The sequence below is a fragment of the Manis pentadactyla genome, chromosome 3, assembly GCF_030020395.1.
Source record: "Manis pentadactyla isolate mManPen7 chromosome 3, mManPen7.hap1, whole genome shotgun sequence".
Classification (NCBI taxonomy): domain Eukaryota; kingdom Metazoa; phylum Chordata; class Mammalia; order Pholidota; family Manidae; genus Manis; species Manis pentadactyla.
In genome coordinates this window covers 41,063,621-41,081,396 of record NC_080021.1, presented here as the reverse complement: position 1 = coordinate 41,081,396, position 17,776 = coordinate 41,063,621, and the positions used below count along the sequence as shown (strand labels likewise).

At 37.8% G+C, this 17,776-nt stretch overlaps 1 protein-coding gene and 1 pseudogene across 11 annotated transcripts in view; one reads left to right on the top strand and one right to left on the bottom strand.

Annotated features, from left to right (window-relative positions):
- Positions 1-17,776, top strand: part of VPS13B (vacuolar protein sorting 13 homolog B) — an 876,251-nt gene that overhangs the window by 168,117 nt on the left and 690,358 nt on the right. The gene's annotated exons all lie outside the window — the stretch shown is intronic.
- On the bottom strand, positions 13,022-16,439 carry LOC130682852 (Y-box-binding protein 1-like; annotated as a pseudogene).

Here is a 17,776-nt window from a genome sequence, read left to right as displayed (position 1 = left end):
AATGTTGTTGGTAATTTTATTAGGGATTGCATCAAATCTGTATATTGCTTTGGGCAGGATGGCCATTTTGACGATATTAATTCTTCCTAGCCAAGAGTATGGGATGAGTTTCCATTTGCTAGTATCCTTTTTAATTTCTCTTAGGTGTGTCTTATAGTATTCAGGGTATAGATCTTTCACTTCCTTGGTTAGGTTTAATTCCTAGGTATTTTATTCTTTTTGATGCTATTGTGAATGGAATTGTTTTCCTTATTTCTCTTTCTATTAGTTCATTGTTAGTGTATAGGAAAGCCTCAGATTTCTGTGTTTTAATTTTGTATCCTGTAACTTTGCTGTATTCCGATATCAGTTCTACTACTTTTGGAGTGGAGTCTTTAGGGTTTTTTATGTACAGTATCATGTCTTCTGCATATAGTGACAGTTTAACTTCTTCTTTACCGATCTGGATTCCTTGTATTTCTTTGTTTTGTCTAAATGCCGTGGCTAGGACCTCTAGTACTATGTTGAATAACAGTGGGGAGAGTGGGCATCCCTGTCTTGTTCAATCTTAGAGTAAATGCGTTCAGCTTCTCACTATTCAGTATGATGTTGGCTGTGGGTTTTTCATATCTGGCCTTTATTATGTTGAGGTACTTGCCCTCAATACCCATTTTGCTGAGAGTTTTTATCATGAATGGATGTTGATTTTGTTGAAATCTTTTTTCAACATCTATGGAGATGATCATATGATTTTTTTTAATCATATGATTTTTGTCCTCCTTTATATTTATGTGGTATATGATGTTGATGGATTTTCGAATGTTGGACCATGTTTGCATCCCTGAGATGAATCCCACTTGATCATGGTGTATGATCCTCTTGATTTAATTTTGAATTTGGTTTCCTAATATTTTGTTGAGTATTTTTGCATCTATGTTCATCAGGGATGTTGGTCTGTAATTTTCTTTTTTTGTGGGGTCTTTGCCTTGTTTTGGTGTTAGGGTGGTGCTGGCTTCATAGAATGAGTCGAGAAGTATTCCCTCCTCTTGTATTTTTTTTTTTGCGAGGCCATATCTTATATTTACTGATCAAATGGTTGTTAACAACAATCAAATTCTGTATAGGGGACTAATGCACAATCATTAATCAACCCCAAGCCTAATTCTCAACAGTCTCCAATCTTCTGAAGTATAATGAACAAGTTCTTACATGGTGAACAAATTCTTACATAGTGAATAAATTCTTAAATGGTGAACAGTGCAAGGGCAGTCATCACAGAAACTTTTGGTTTTGATCACTCATGATCTATAAACAATCAGGTCAAATATGAATATTCGTCTGATTTTTATACTTGATTTATATGTGGATCCCACATTTCTCCCTTTATTATTATTATTATTATTTTTAATAAAATGCTGAAGTGGTAGGTAGATACAAGATAAAGGTAGAAAACTTAGTTTAGTGTTGTAAGAGAGCAAATGTAGATGATCAGGTGTGTGCCTGGAGACTATGTGTTAATCCAAGCTAGACAAGGGCAATAAAACATCCACGGATGCAGAAGATTTCTTTCAAAACGGGGGGAGAGGTTCTAAGCCTCACCTCTGTTGATCCCCAATTTCTCACCTGATGGCCCCCTTGTGACTGTGCCTGCCTTAGGTTGTTCCTCACTTGAGGAATCTTACCTGTCTCTGGCTAATCAGTCATCTTCCAGGGCCATACAGGGAGATGTAAAGTTGGTACATGAGAGAGAAGCCATATTGTTCGAAAAGGTTAGCTTTTTACTTCTTTGCAGATTTATGCCCTGTGGCTTCTATGCCCAGCATTTTTCTTGAGGTATCCTTACCACTTGGAAGAATTATGATACTTGGGATATTCGATATGAGGCACGAATTCTATTTAAGGGTTGTAATTAGGAAGGAAGAAGAAAAGCTATAGAGGTAGCAGGCAGAAGAAAACATGGGAAGATTGATTATTTCTTTGACATATCTTCTTGTAGAGTAATTTAAGCTTGTATAGGTTTTAAACTTCTAATTAAATTGCGCACACACATTAACATAATAGGAATACAGTTACATAACCAAAGCAGATCTATAATTACCAGCCATCTCCAGTGAGGCCAAGAAAACCAGTTAGGCACCCTAGGCATTTGTGAAAATTTGTCTATGATACGATGAATATTGTCCAACTGTACTTGAACAGTCTGAGAGAAATCAGACAAATTAAAACAACCCATTCCTGGGAACTGTTCACATCCCATATGTTCTTTTAACAGTAGATAGTCTGTAGTTGTAAGATTTTGGAGCGTTACAACTTGCACTTCTACTAATTATTGGTTGAGTTCCAACAGTATAGATCTAGTCAAATTTGTTGTTTTACTGTATGCACAGGCCAGCTTAGATATCTCCTTCTTCATTCCAACGGCAAGTCCAGGAACCGGTGGGATAAATGTACCTAAAACTGCAGCATCGCCTGGATCTTTGTTGAGTTTTTTGATGATCATCTTCTGGTATGACTCTTCCAGAGAGTGCTGATGTTGGAAGATCTTTTTCATATCGTATCTTAGTTCATTTTCTGGGTAACCAAATTAGGCTTTGATCCTCTGTATAAACACAAACAGACCCTTTGCCTACAGTGTGATCTGCCCTTTATACCATTGTGTAGAACTCATTGGAGGTCAACACACAGGAACTGCTTTTCTTTCTTAGAGAAAGGAATATTATCAGAAAAGTGTACCTTCATAGCCGATCATCTGACACCCTGTTAGTCCATTCTTGGGTTCTGTGACTCCACTGCTGTTTTGTTCCTTCAGTTTTTCCTTTGTTCTTATACTCCACAGATGAGTGAAATCATGTGGTATTTCTCTTTCTCCGCTTGGCTTATATCACCGAGCATAATAATCTCCAGCTCCATCCATGATGCTGCAAGTGGTAGGATTTGCCCTCTTCTTATGGCTGACTAGTATTCCATTTTGTATATGTACCATATCTTCTTTATCCATTCATCTACCGATGGACATTTAGGTTGTTTCCAATTCTTGGCTATTGTAAATAGTGCTACGGTAAACATAGGGGTGCATTGGTCTTTCTCAAACTTGATTGCTGCGTTCTTAGGGTAAATTCCTAGGAGTGGAATTCCTGGGTCAAATGGTAAGTCTGTTTTGAGCATTTTGATGAACCTCCATACTGCTTTCCACAATGGTTGAACTAGCTTACATTCCCACCAGCAGTGTAGGAGGGTTCCCCTTTCTCCACAGCCTCGCCAACATTTGTTGTTGTTTGTCTTTTGAATGGCACCCATCCTCACTGGAGTGAGGTGATACCTCATTGTAGTTTTGATTTGCATTTCTCTGATAATTAGTGATGTGGAGCATCTTTTCATGTGTCTGTTGGCCATATGTATTTCTTTTTTGGAGAACTGTTCAGTTCCTCTGCCCATTTTTTAATTGGATTATTTGATTTTTGTTTGTTGATGCGTGTGAGCTCTTTATATATTTTGGACGTCAAGCCTTTATTGGATCTGTCATTTACAAATATATTCTCCCATACTGTAGGGTTCCTTTTTGTTCTATTGATGGTGTCTTTTGCTCTACAGAAGCTTTTCAGCTTAATTTAGTCAAACTTGTTCATTTTTGCTGTTGTTTTCCTGGCCTGGGGAGATATGTTCAAGAAGAGGTCGCTCATGTTTATGTCTAAGAGGTTTTTGCGTATGTTTTTTCCCACGAGTTTCATGGTTTCATGGCTTACATTCAGGTCTTTGATCCATTTTGAATTTACTTTTGCATATGGGGTTAGACAATGGTCCAGTTTCATTCTCCTACATGTAGCTGTCTAGTTTTTCCAGCACCATCTGTTGAAGAGACTGTCATTCGCCATTGTATGTCCATGGCTCCTTTATCAAATATCAATTGACCATATATGTCTGGGTTAATATCTGGAGTCTCTAGTCTGTTCCAGTGGTCTGTGGCTCTGTTCTTGTGCCAGTACCAAATTGTCTTGATTACTATGGCTTTATAGTAGAGCTTGAAATTGGGGAGTGAGATCCCCCCAGTTTATTCTTCTTTCTCAGGATTGCTTTGGCTATTTGGGGTCTTTGGTGTTTCCATATGAATTTTTGAATAATTTTTCTAGTGCATTGAAGAATGTTGCTGGTAATTTGATAGGGATTGCATCAAATCTGTGTATTGCTTTTGGCAGGATGGCCATTTTGACGATATTAATTCTTCCTAGCCACGAGCATGGGATGAGTTTCCATTTGTTATTGTCCCCTTTAATTTCTCTTAAGAGTGACTTGTAGTTTTCAGAGTACAGGTCATTCACTTCTTTGGTTAGATTTATTCCTAGGTATTTTATTCTTTTTGATGCAATTGTGAATGGAATTGTTTTCCTGATTTCTCTTTCTATTGGTTCATTGTTAGTGTATAGGAAAGCTACAGATTTCTGTGTGCTAATTTTGTATCCTGCAACTTTACTGTATTCCGATACCAGTTCTAGTAGTTTTGAGGTGGAGTCTTTAGGGTTTTTTATGTACAATATCATGTCATCTGCAAATAGTGACAGTTTAACTTCTTCTTTACCAATCTGGATTCCTTGTATTTCTTTGTTTTGTCTGCTTGCCATGGCTAGGCCCTCCAGTACTATGTTAAATAGTCGTGTGGAGAGTGGGCATGCCTGTCTAGTTCCTGATCTCAGAGGAAAAGCTTTCAGCTTCTCGCTGTTCAGTATAATGTTGGCTGTGGGTTTATGATATGTGGGCTTTATTATGTTGAGGTACTTGCCCTCTATTCCCATTTTGCTGAGAGTTTTTATCATGAATGGATGTTGAATTTTGTCAAATGCTTTCTCAGCATCTATGGAGATGATCATGTGGTTTTTGTCTTTCTTTTTGTTGATGTGGTTGATGATGTTGATGAATTTTCAAATGTTGTACCATCCTTGCATCCCTGGGATGAATCCCACTTGGTCATGGTGTATGATCCTTTTGATATACTTTTGTATTCGATTTGCTAATATTTTATTAAGTTTTTTTGCATCTACATTCATCAGGAATATTGGTCTGTAATCTTCTTTTTTGGCATAGTCTTTGCCTGGTTTTGGTATTAGGGTGATGTTGGCTTCATAGAATGAGTTTGGAAGTATTCCCTCCTCTTCGATTTTTTGGAAAACTTTAAGTAGAATGGGTATTATGTCTTCTCTGTGTGTCTGATAAAATTCCGAGGTAAATCCGTCCGGCTCGGCTGTTTTGTTCTTGGGTAGTTTTTTGATTACCGTTTCAATTTCTTTGCTCGTGATTGGTTTGTTTAACTTTTGTGTTTCTTCCTTGGTCAGTCTTGGAAGGTTCTATTTTTCTAGGAAGTTGTCCATTTCTTCTAGGTTTTCCAGCTTGTTGGCATATAGGTTTTCATAGTAGTCTTTAATAATTCTTTGTATTTCTGTGGAGTCTGTCGTGATTTTTCGTTCCCTTTTGTGATTTTGTCGATTTGTGTTGATTCTCTTTTTCTCCTAATTAGTTTGGCTGGAGGTTTATCTATTTTGTTTATTTTCTCGAAGAACCAGCTCTTGGTTTCATTGATTTTTGCTATTGTTTTATTATTCTCAATTTTGTTTATTTATTCTGTGATCTTTATTATGTCCCTCCTTCTGCTGACTTTAGGCCTCATTTGTTCTTCCTTTTCTAATTTCGATAATTGTGATGTTAGACTATTCATTTGGGATTGTTCTTGCTTCTTCAAGTTTGCCTGGATCCCTATATACTTTCCTCTTAAGACTGCTATTGCTGCGTCCCACAGAAGTTGGGGCTTTGTGTTATTGTTGTCATTTGTTTCTATATATTCCTTGATCTCTATTTTAATTTGTTCATTGATCCATTGATTATTTAGGAGGATGTTGTGAAGCCTCCATGTGTTTATGAGCCTCTTTGCTTTCTTTGTACAGTTTATTTCTAGTTTTATGCCTTTGTGGTCTGAAAAGTTGGTTGGTAGGATTTCAATCTTTTGGAATTTTCTGAGGCTCTTTTTGTGGCCTAGTATGTGGTCTATTCTGGAGAATGTTCCATGTGCACTTGAGAAGAATGTATATCCCACTGCTTTTGGATGTAGAGTTCTGTAGATGTCTATTAGGTCCATCTGCTCTACTGTGTTGTTCAGTGCTTCCGTGTCCTTACTTATTTTCTGCCCAGTGGATCTATCCTTTGGGGTGAGTGGTGTGTTGAAGTCTCCTAGAATGAATGCATTGCAGTCTATATCCCCCTTTAGTTCTGTTAGTATTTGTTTCACATATGCTGGTGCTCCTGTGTTGGGTGCATATATATTTAGAATGGTTATATCCTCTTGTTTGACTGAGCCCTTTATCATTATGTAGTGTCCTTCTTTATCTCTTGTTACTTTCTTTGTTTTGACGTCTATTTTGTCTGATATTAGTACTGCAACCCCTGCTTTCTTCTCACTGTTGTTTGCTTGAAATATGTTTTTCCATCCCTTGACTTTTAGTCTGTACATGTCTTTGGGTTTGAGGTGAGTTTCTTGCAAGCAGCATATAGATGGGTCTTGCTTTTTTATGCATTCTGTTACTCTGTGTCTTTTGATTGGTGCATTCAACCCATTAACATTTAGGGTGACTATTGAAAGATATGTACTTATTGCCATTGCAGGCTTTAAATTTGTGGTTACCGAAGGTTCAAGGTTAGCCTCTTTAGTACCTTACTGCCTAACTTAGCTCGCTTATTGAGCTGTTATATACACTGTCTGGAGGTTCTTTTCTTCTCTCCCTTCTTATTCCTCCTCCTCCATTCATCATATGTTGGGTGTTTTGTTCTGTGCTCTTTCTAGGAGTTCTCCCATCTAGAGTAGTCCCTTTAAGATGTCCTTTAGAGGTGGTTTGTGGGAACCAAATTCCCTCAGCTTTTGCTTGTCTGGTAATTGTTCAATCCCGCCATCATATTTAAATGATAGTCATGCTGGATACAGTATCCTTGGTTCAAGGCCCTTCTGTTTCATTGCATTAAATATATCATGCCATTCTCTTCTGGCCTGTAGGGTTTCTGTTGAGAAATCTGATGTTAGCCTGATGGGTTTTCCTTTATAGGTAACCTTTTTCTCTCTAGCTTTCTTTAAAACTCTTTCCTTGTCCTTGATCTTTGCCAGTTTAATGATTATGTGTCTTGGTGTTGTCCTCCTTGGATCCTTTCTGTTGTGGGTTCTGTGTATTTCCATGGTCTGTTCGATTATTTCCTCCCCCTGTTTTGGGAAGTTTTCAGCAATTATTTCTTCCAAGATACTTTCCATCCCTTTTCCTCTCTCTTTTTCTTCTGGTACCCCTATAATACGGATATTGTTCCTTTGGATTGGTCAAACAGTTCTCTTAACATTGTTTCATTCCTGGAGATCCTTTTATCTCTCTCTATGTCAGCTTCTATACGTTCCTGTTCTCTGGTTTCAATTCCATCAGTGGCCTCTTGCATCTTATCCATTCTGCTTATAAATCCTTCCAGAGTTTGTTTCATTTCTGCGATCTCCTTTCTGGCATCTGTGATCTCCCTCTGGATTTCATCCCATTTCTCTTGCATATTTCTCTGCATGTCTGTCAGCGTGTTTATGATTTTTATTTTGAATTCTTTGTCAGGAAGACTCGTTAGGTCTGTCTCCTTCTCTGGTGTCTCTGTGATCTTGGTTTCCCTGTAATTTTGTCTTTTCATGGTGATAGGAATAGTTTGTAGAGCTGGGACGAGTGACAGCTGGAAGAACTTCTCTTCTTGTTGATTTGTGGCCCTCCTCTCCTGGGAGAACAGGAACCTCTAGTGGCTTGTGCTGGGTAGCTGCATGCAGACAGGGCTTCTGCTTCCTGCCCGGCTGCTATGGAGTTTATGTCCGCTGTTGCTATGTGTGTGGCCTGGCTCGGGCTGCTGCTCCAACGTGGTGGTGTCATGTTGGATGGGGAGCAGCCGGGGGCTATTTATCTCCGTAAGGGTCCTCCGTGCTCCCAGCATTACAGTGGTTAGGGTGCCCAGAGAGCCCCATATTCCCTACCTCTCGATTAAGTGTCCCACCCTGCCCCTTTAAGACTTCCAAAAAGCGCCCCCCAAAACAAAACAACGACCCCCCCCAAAAAAATTTAAAATAAAAAAAATATGAATAAATATAGTATGGCCGCTCGTTTTTCTTTGTTCTCCGGCTCCAGCCTTAGGCACCTGCTCACCGGTCTTGCTGCCCTCTTTCCCTAGTATTGGGGTTCCTATCCCTTTCAGACTTCCAAAAAGTGCTCGCCAAAACAAAAGAAAACAAAACAAAAACAAAACAAAGAAAGAAAAAATGGCCGCTCACTTTTCTTTTTTTCTCTGGCACCGGCCTCTTATGCCCGCTTGCCGGTCTTCCTGCCCTGTTTCCCTAGTATTGGTGTCTCTGTCCCTTTTAGACTTCCAAAAGCACTCACCTCAACAAAACAACAACAACAACAACAAAAAATGGCCGCTCGCTTTTCTTATGTCCTCTGTCGCCAGGCCTCCGGTACCCGCTCACCGTTCTTGCTGCCCTGTTTCCCTAGAATCCAGGTCCCCTGCATGCACTGTGTCTGTGCTCTGGTCCGGATGGCTGGGGCTGGGTGTTCAACAGTCCTGGGCTCCGTCTCCCTCCTGCTCTGTCTATTCTTCTCCCACCGGGAGTTGGGGGGAGGGGCACTCGTGTCCTCCCGGGCCGTGGCTTGTATCTTACCCTCTTTGCGAGGCGCTGGGTTCTTGCAGGTGTGGATGTGGTCTGGGTGTTGTCCTGTGTCCTCTTGTCTTTATACTAGGAAGAGTTGTCTTTGTTGTATTTTCATAGATATATGTGGTTTTGGAAGGAGATTTCCGCTGCTCTACTCACGCCGCCATCTTGTCTCCAATGGCCCCTCCTCTTGTATTTTTAGGAAAACTTTTAGGCGAATGGGTATTATGTCTTCTCTGTATGTCTGAGAAAACTCTGCAGTAAATCCATCTGGCCCGGGAGTTTTGCTGTTGGTAGTTTTTTGATTATCGATTCAATTTTTTTGCTGGTAATTGGTCTGTTTAGATTTTGTGTTTTTTCCTTGGTCAATCTTGGAAGGTTGTGTTTTTCTAGTAAGTTGTACATTTCTAGGTTTTCCAGCTCGTTAGCATATATTTTTTTGTTGTATTCTCTAATAATTCTTTGTATTTCTTTGGGGTCTGTTATGATTTTTCCTTTCTCATTTTTGATTTTGTTGATGTGTGTGGATTCTCTTTTTCTTTTTATAAGTCTGGCTAGTGCCTTATCTATTTTGTTTATTTTCTCAAAGAAGCAGCTCTTGGTTTCATTGATTTTTTTTCTATTGTTTTATTCTTCTCAATTTCATTTGTTTCTTCTCTGAACTTTATTATGCCCCTCCTTCTGCTGACTTTAGGCCTCATTTGTTCTTCTTTTTCCAATTTTGATAATTGTGACTTTAGACTATTCATTTCGGATTGTTCTTCCTTCTTTATATATGCCTGGATTGCTATATGCTTTTCTTTTAAAACTTCTTTCGCTTCGTCTCACAGAAGTTGGGGTTTTGTGTTATTGTTGTCATTTGTTTCTGAATATTGCTTGATCTCTATTTTGATTTGGTCATTAATCCATTGATTATTTAGGAGCATGTTGTTAAATCTCCATGTGTTTGTGAACTTTTTTACTTTCATTGTACAATTTATTTCTAGTTTTATACCTTTGTGGTCTGAGAAGTTGGTTGGTAGGGTTTCAATCTTTTTGAATTTACTGAGGCTCTTTTTGTGGCCTAGTATGTGCTCTATTCTGGAGAATGTTCCATGTGCAGTTTAGAAGAATGTGTATCCTGTTGCTTTTGGGTGTAAAGTTCTATAGATGTCTGTTAGGTCCATCTGTTCTAGTGTGTTGTTCAGTGCCTCTTTGTCCTTACTTATTTTCTGTCTGGTGGATCTGTCGTTTGGAGTGAGTGGTGTGTTGAAGTCTCCTGAAATAAATGCATTGCATTCTATTTCCTCTTTTAATTCTGTTAGTATTTGTTTCACATATGTTGGTACTCCTGTATTGTGTGCATATATATTTATAATGCTTATATCCTCTTTTTGTATTGACCCCTTTATCATTATATAATGTCTTTCTTTATCTCTTGTCACTTTCTTTGTTTTGAAGTGTATTTTGTCTCATATTAGTACTGCAACACCTGTTTTTTTCTCCTTGTTGTTTGTATGAAATATCTTTTTCCATCCCTTGACTTTTAGTCTGTGCATGTTTTTGGGTTTGAGGTGAGTCTCTTGTAAGCAGCATATAGATGGTTCTTGCTTTTTTATCCATTCTATTTCTCTGTGTCTTTTGATTGGTGAATTCAGTCCATTTACATTTAGGGTGATAATTGAAAGATATGTACTTACTGCCATTGCAGCATTTAGATTTGTGTTTTCTAAAGGTTTAAGGTTGGCTTCTTTACTATCTTACTGTCTAACTTAACTCACTTATTGAGCTATTATAAACACAGTCTAATTATTCTTTATTTCTCTCCCTTCTTATTCCTCCTCCTCCATTCTTTGTATGTTAGGTATTTTGTGTGTGTGTGTGTGTGTGTGTGTGTGTGTGTGTGTGTGTGTGTGTGTGTGTGTGTTCTTTTGTATTTCCTTTGACTGCTTTTGTGGGTAGTTGATTTTTTTTTGTTGACTTTACTTAGTAATTGATTGTTCCACTTTCTTTGCTGTGATTTTATTTTCTCTGGTGAGATCTGTTTAGCCCTAGTAGTGCTTTCTTCTGCAGCAGTCCCTCTAAAATACCCTGTAGAGGTGGTTTGTGGGAGGCAAATTCCCTCAACTTTTGCTTGTCTGGGATCAGTTTAATCCCTCTGTGTGTATAAATGATAATTGTGCTGGATACAGTATTCTTGTTTCAAGGCCCTTTTGTTTCATTGCATTAAATATATCATGCAATTCTCTTGTAGCCTGTAAGGTTTCTGTTGAGAAATTTGATGAAAGCCTGATGGGTTTTCCTTTGTAGGTAACCTTTTTTCTCTCTCTGGCTGCCTTTATTACTCTCTCCTTGTCTTTGATCTTTGCCATTTTAATTATTATGCGTCTTTTTGTTGTCCTCCTTGTTTCTGTTGTGTTGGAAGTTCTGTGTGCTTCCGTGGTCTACGAGGCTATTTCCTCCCCCAGTTTGCGGAAGTTTTAAGCAATTATTTCTTCAAAGACACTTTTTATCCCTTTTTCTCTCTCTTCTTCTTTTGGTACCCCTATAATGCAGATATTGTTCCATCTGGATTGGTCACACAATTCTCTTAATATTCTTTCATTCCTGGAGATCCTTTTGTCTCCCTCTGTGTCAGCTTCTCTGCGTTCCTGTTCTCTGATTTCTAGTCCATCAATGGCCTCTTGCATCTCATCCATTCTGTTTTTTACTCCTTCCAGAGATTGTTTTATTTATTTATTCTACCTGTTTAGCTGTTACATATTTCACTGCAAGTCCATCAGCATGGTTATGACCTTTATTTTGATTTCTTTTTCAGGATGTTTGCTTAGATCTATCTCCCCGGGTTCCCTCTCAAGGGAGGATGTCTGTGTGATTCTGATCTGAATCAAATTCTTCTGCCTTTTCATGGCGATGGGCAGATGGTTGTGTGTCAGCTGGGAGAACAAAATCCCTTTCTGCTTGCTCCTTGCTTTCCTCTCCTTGGAGAACAGCGACCACTAGCGGCTTGTGTTGGGCAGTTGCTTGCAGACAGGTCTCTGATTCTTGCCCTGGCTGCTGTTGAATAAGCTCCGTGTGGTTGCTGTGTGCGTGGCCACTTTCAGACCGGTGCTTCACTATGGCGGGGCCGCGCCTGAGGGGGAACAGGTGGGAGGCTGTTTATCGCTGTGAGGGACCTCCAAGCTGTACTGCCGCCTAGGGGGTTAGGGCGCCTGGAGTTCGCCGGGTTTCCTAGTTGCTTGGCTGAGTGTACCGGGATGCTTCCATCAGCTCTGAGGCCCCTGTCCCTTTAAGACTTTCAAAAAGCACTTGCTTTTCTTTCGTCCCAAGGGCGCCAGCTGCGGGGACTCGCTCACAGGTTTTACTGTCCCATTTCCCTAATATCCAGCACGCCATGCACTGTGTATCTGTGCTCCCGGTGTGGATGCCTAGGGCTGGGTATTTAGCAGTCCTGGGCTCCCTCTCCCTCTACACTCCGACTCCTCTCCTCCCGCTGGGGAGCTGGGTTGGGGGGGGGGGCTTGGTTCCCTCCGGGCTGCAATTTGTGTTTTATCCCCTTCGCAAGGTGCTGGCTTCTTGCAGATGTAGATGTAGCCTGTCTGTTGTTGTGTATCTTCTGGTCTCTCTTTTAGGAATAGTTTTATTTGTTGTATTTTCAAAAATATATGTTTTTGGGAGATATCCACTGTGCTACTCACTCCGCCATCTTGGCTCCTTCTCTGGTCTATCGTTTTTTTAAAGAGCATATGTACATGGAATTAAAAAGATATGAAAAATGCAACTTTACATAAATATGTACATGGAGTTAAGAGATATGAAAAATGCAACGTTAGATATATATTCTCTGTGTGTATATCATTTAGATTTTGCCCTTTGATTTTTTATGTAAGGACTTGAAGAGTATTTCACACGTTAACAACCAGACAGCATTGGTACAATGAAAACAGAGGGTTTTTCTTTGATTTTGGATTGGAAAATTTGATATTTTCCATATTGAAATTTATGATCAATTGGATGTGAAGTTGCATAGATAAGTTGATCCATTTATTCCCTTGTTAAAAGTTTTAAACTTAATAAAATAGTTTGTTTTTTGTTTCCCAAAAGAGCATTTACAATTCATTTTTGGATTGTTGCCTTTCCATTTGATAGTTGAGATATTAGGAAATATTATTATAAGACCTATATGTTTTTCTGTGATCAGAATTACACTAGCTTTTTCTTATTTGGTTTTATCTATGTACAACAGCAGGATAATATTATCCTGTGACAACATTTTATTCTAGTTACCCAATTTTTTAAAATATGTCTGTGTCTCATTAGTTTTTGGGATCTGAAACTTGAATATATTAAAAATTAGAATTGTAAGTTATCAACATATTTATTAAAACAGAAATGTCTTAGAAATCACTAAATTTAGTCTGTTTTTTTAAATCATTGCCTCTAAATTTCCTTCTTAACTATGTATGATGATTTAATCTCTGTAATGTGTAGATTTGAAAGTTAGGAACAGATAAATCATTGTCAGTCCCAATATTCAAAAGGTCATACCATGCATATTTAGTGCCAGTAGAAAAATCTCTTAAGAACATCATAGTGCTCTTGCATAGCATTTTGTACTTAACTAATTCCACTACATGCAAGGATTTATTTGAACCTCACAACCAACGTTTGTAATAAACGAGTCAGGTATTACTATCTCTATTTTATTGATGTGGAAATAAGGATTAGATCAGTTGATAATGATGAATCTAGAGAGATGAAGTGACTGTTCTAGACATCTTTTAATTAGTTGGTGATGAAGCCATTCCTACTATGTAGGTAACTATTAGAAGTTCTTGACATTAACACTGTATTCATTGTTATGATTTTAACTGAAAAATATTGCCACTTTTGTAGATGAATCTGTTAATTCTTAGCATTTTTCAAGTTTTAGCTGATTGATGAATAATCTATTTGTTTTAAAAATACATATTTTAGGCACCTATCAGGTTCAAACTGTTTTGTTTTAGTTCTTGGATCCCAGTATGAGTAACATGTGACCTTTACCGTTTCTTTTTCTTTTTTTATTATTATTTAAGGCCTTTATTAACAGATGCTGCTGTCGACTTTTTGGAAAAAAATCAAGTTGAAAACTTTTTTTATAAGTTAAAAATGAGGTCCTAAAAAATCTCAGCTTGACCAGTTATAAAACAATTTAAAAACCTTTAAAGGTGTACTGAGGAAAACCAGACTTTAAAAATTTTTTTTACTTAAAAAAACACCATATTTGTTATTACCAAAAAGTGTCATCTGTAGGTAAGAATAATAAAAACCCATGCTGCACAGATAATGCAGATAGTTCTGGTTATCTGGTCAGTGGGCAAAAAGCAAACACTTAAGGTCTTCACTTCAGTCTTCTGTTCATTTCTTCTGGAATTTCATATTCAGTTCTTCTTGTTGGATTACTAAACCAGGTGATGGTAGAGATGGTAAGTGGGCATTTATTCAGCCGTGCCCTCCTCAGCCTTGGGAGCAATGGAATTCTCAGGTGTTGGATCGGCTGCTTTTGTCTCTTTGCCATCTTGTGGTTTAGGGTTTTCTGGGCATCTGCATTGATAATTGAAGTTGAAGCAGTACCAACATTGAGGTGACTGATAACCTTGGGTCTCATCTCCTTGATCTTCCTTATCCTCTTCATTGCTGTCCTCTCTCGGCTGTGGCTGGTGAGGAAGACCGCTGTCGAATTGTGATCTGTAACCCCAGTACATATTCTGTCACACTGGCCACCTTGCTCTCCTGCACCTCAGTTGTCAGCACCCTTCTTCACTTCTCCCTATACAGGAGAGTTGGAACACTGTGGTCTGCATGTTGTAAGGTGGGAACTGTCACCTGTGGTGGTAGGGCTGGCGCTGTTGGGTCTGGCCTTTGGGAGCACTCTCCCACCCCTCATCCTTTTCCTCACTCTTGCTATTCTGGCAGTTCTGGTGATTGAGTGGAGGATCCCTGCGATGTGCATAGTGTCTATAATGGTTAAAGCTGCTGCACATTTACTGCCTTGCACTGGAATTCATCAGAGCCTGTAACTTTTGCTGCCCTCATGTGCCTTTTTCTCCTTCAACAACATCAAACTCTTCATCTTCTACACTGCGAAGGTACTTCCTGGGATTATTATTTATGTTAGTCTGGTACACAAATACATCTTCCTTTGTTTCATTCCTGTTGATGAAGCCATATCCCTTTCTTACATTGAACCATTTCACTGTTGCTAACACTCTTGTTTGGTGACACCAACGTGAGCCCACTGGGGCCACCATTTCCTGTGCCACTGAGTGAGGTGTGGGGCTTGGTTCCGCAGCACTGAGGGCTAGGGTGGTGGGTGGCTACTCATGGCTGTGGTGATGGTGACTGGGGTTGGGTCCAGAAGCTGCAGCTCCTCCTGGGGTGTGCTGGTAACTCGGATGTGATAATAACTAGACTGCTGGCAGTGGTGGGACTGCTCAGGGCTCTCTGGGCTCCATTCTCTGCTCTCACTACCATCTTTGCTCTAAGTATTTAGAGAATTGTTCTTAATCACCAGCTAACTCATACATCTGCAGCCAGTTGTGGTTTATTGGTAGGGATGCCCTCTGTGATCGGGCTCCTTCTTTACTATCTAGATTATTCTGTGTATCTACCTCCTTCCACCTTATTCCTTTTTCAATTTGTCTTCTTTCAGCCAAGTCTTCCATAAAATTGTTTTACTAGTCAATAACCTAAATAATCTTTACTTATCCATCAGGTATTGGCCTAGTTGATACTTTTTCTGACTAGGACACATCCCCTCACATATTTTTCCATGGGATATTGTCTCTGTTTTTTACTGTACTTCCATAGTACAGATTTTACACTGGTTTGTGTGATTATTTAGTAGCTTTTCAGTTCTTTAAGGACCATCTCTTTTCAGTGGAGGACATTTATCTTTAAAACCTTGAATCTGTGGTAGCCACAAATAAATATTTACTGACATGCAGGTGGTAATTTCTTTAGCAATTTCAGTATTTTTGGTTGTCTGATTAATGAGGTTTTAGATGGTATGCTTTTTTGACAACCAAGTGTGTCTCCTATTTACTTATATAATACATGTAAATTGTGCCCTTGGCCAAAGCAAAACCCAATAACTTTAATTAAGTACTGAAATTGTCCTAAAATTTTAGTGATTTTCCTAATCATAATTCTGAAAGTTATGCTTAAATATTATTAATTACATGTATAAAATATATTGGCTAAGCACACTTCTTGTTCTCTTTTTTCCTGAGTAGTTAAATGGTTTTATTTAAGTAGGTGAATTAATTATCTATGTTGAATAACTTGTCTAGGAGATGATGAGATTAATGAATAGACAACATTTTGCTCTTCTTATGTTTGTCTGTCTGCCAGCATCCATAATAGTTCCTTGTAAGATTTTGGACTTTACATATTTTAGTAGTCAAGGTATTCAGTATATTTCAGTTTTTCATAATAGACAAATTTTTCTTTCCATTTTCTCTGTCCATTATCTAACATTTGAACTAATGATTTATTTATTTCAGAAATTTGAAAGATGTTAAAATGTTTTCATATCTCAACATAATAGGATATAAGTTGTATTTCACAGCTATTTGCAAATGCTAAAATCATTGTGCTTAAAAATAGTTAATCCTGGTGGGGATGTTGAGAAAGGGGATATTGTGATACATGGCTGATGAATGTGAAACTTGATTCAGACACTGTATGTCAGGCACACATTAAAAAGATCAATGTAAAAGCATGTGTACTGATGTAGAAAGAGCTTGATGATTGTCATTTAGTCATAAAAAGTAAGCTGTAGGCATATACACACACATATAAATGTCTGTTAAAATTATGAGTATCCATGAATGCATAAAATCAATAGACAGATCTGTAGGTATTTATGCTAAACTCATAAAAAGTGATTATCTATAGGGAGTGGAGTGGGATCTGCATGAGGAAAAAGGAGATTTAACTTTTCATTTTACCTATCATTTAATTAAAAATTGTTTTTTCTTTTCATTGAGTATTGATATCTTATGTAAGTTAAAGAGAGACTGTATACAGAACTAAATACAAATTTCTTACATTTTAAACTGCTTTCATTTCTGAGTTGAGTTAGTAAAGTTTTGTATTCATTTTATTTTGGAAAAAGTGATCTAGTTTATTTTACTGTACAGGATATGAGTAATAACACAAATACATTTTTGGAACCAATTTGTAGGTTCAAACTTTGCATTTGGGGACTCTATATAAATCTTTAGATCCAGCTGTTGCTTGACATATTCTTTAAATTTCTATGAGGTGTGTTGATTTTAAAAGAGTGGATGGCTATTTCTCAAGTCTACATGTAGCAAAAATTTTATGGTATTCCTGTGAACATGAATGAATTGTTTAAGTCAATTATTCTGCATTGAGTAATAAGCACTTCCACATTTTTTATTTAAAAATTTGAAGAAAGATTTTTCTTACAGAAATGCCAGATTGGTCCGAAATTTCATCAGCTCTGTATTTCAATTTGTCAGTAGATGGTCAAGCAGAGTCTTTAAAAATATTTGTTAATTAGGGCATTTTCATTTTCAGCCTTTGCTACCACACAATCAAGACCTTCTTGTTTCTATTCCTTAAATTTATCCTGGAGTTTTTCCAAGTTGAGTTTTAATGAGTTGTTTATCCCAGTAGTTACATTAAGATTTATTTTACCCTAGAGAGTAATGTTTGAATTGATAGTTTTAAAATCTATTCTATAAAATGAACATAATGTTAAGCCTAGGACTTCTGAATATGTGGAATAGGGGTTTGTTGAATAATTTTATTTTCACCAATTTAACTTGTTAAAATGTAGGCCTGGTGGTATTTCAAAAGAAATAATTAAATAAGTCCAAAAGTTGTTAGATAACTTTAGCATGAATTTTATTCAGCTGTTTTATTTTAAATAAAGTTTAAGTAGATTTGTTGTGGTACAGATCACAAGAAAAATTTTATCTTTATTGTGCATTTTCATGATATTCTAATGATCTGTTAAAAAGTTCCTGAAGCAGATACATAATGTTATGGTTGATAAACTGGACTTGATGAAATGGCTTTATGGGTATTTATTATTTTCTATACTCATTAACA